The sequence below is a fragment of the Chrysochloris asiatica genome, unplaced genomic scaffold (assembly GCF_000296735.1).
Source record: "Chrysochloris asiatica unplaced genomic scaffold, ChrAsi1.0 scaffold00017, whole genome shotgun sequence".
NCBI lineage: Eukaryota > Metazoa > Chordata > Mammalia > Afrosoricida > Chrysochloridae > Chrysochloris > Chrysochloris asiatica.
The window spans coordinates 32,108,942-32,109,516 of record NW_006408535.1 but is presented as its reverse complement, the minus strand read 5'-3'; the positions used below and the strand labels follow the sequence as shown (position 1 = coordinate 32,109,516).

The following is a 575-nucleotide window of genomic DNA, read 5'->3' as shown; positions in this document are numbered from 1 at the left end:
TGCCCCTGCCCAGTATTGAAGCACTCTCAAGAGTTATTTTCATTGAGTTATTTTCTTGACTGTGAGTTCCTTTATATTACAGACCTGCCTTTTATTCATTTTTATTCCCTGTGCTTCCTACAGTACCTGACTTAAAGTAGGCACTCAGTAGACACTTGCTTAATAGAACTGAACTGAATACAGTCCCAAAACTATTTCCTATCGATATCCTGTTTCTTAATATAGAACAAAGCCTATATAGGGATAGGGTTGGTTATGTTTGATAAACTACTACTAGACACAGACTTGTTGTTGTTGTTGTTGTGTGCCGTCGAGTCGGTTCCGACCCATAGTGACCCTGTACAGGGTTTCCGAGGGTGTAAATCCTTACGGGAGTAGAAAGCCTAATTTTTCACCTGCAACAGCTAGTAGTTTCAAACAGACCTTAAGGTTCACAGACCGATTCGTAACCGCTGCGCTAGCAGAGCTCAGTGGAACTCTATTACGAGAAGATAAATTATACCAGGCATTTGGAGTTTGGTGAAGGATCAGAGGGCACTAAAGTGTCCAATCAAAGTCTAGATCATGGGGGGGGG

General features: G+C 42.1%; 1 protein-coding gene across 1 annotated transcript in view; it reads left to right on the top strand.

Moving 5' to 3' along the window:
• Window positions 1-575, top strand: part of METTL17 (methyltransferase like 17) — an 8,836-nt gene that overhangs the window by 1,319 nt on the left and 6,942 nt on the right. The window lies entirely within an intron of this gene.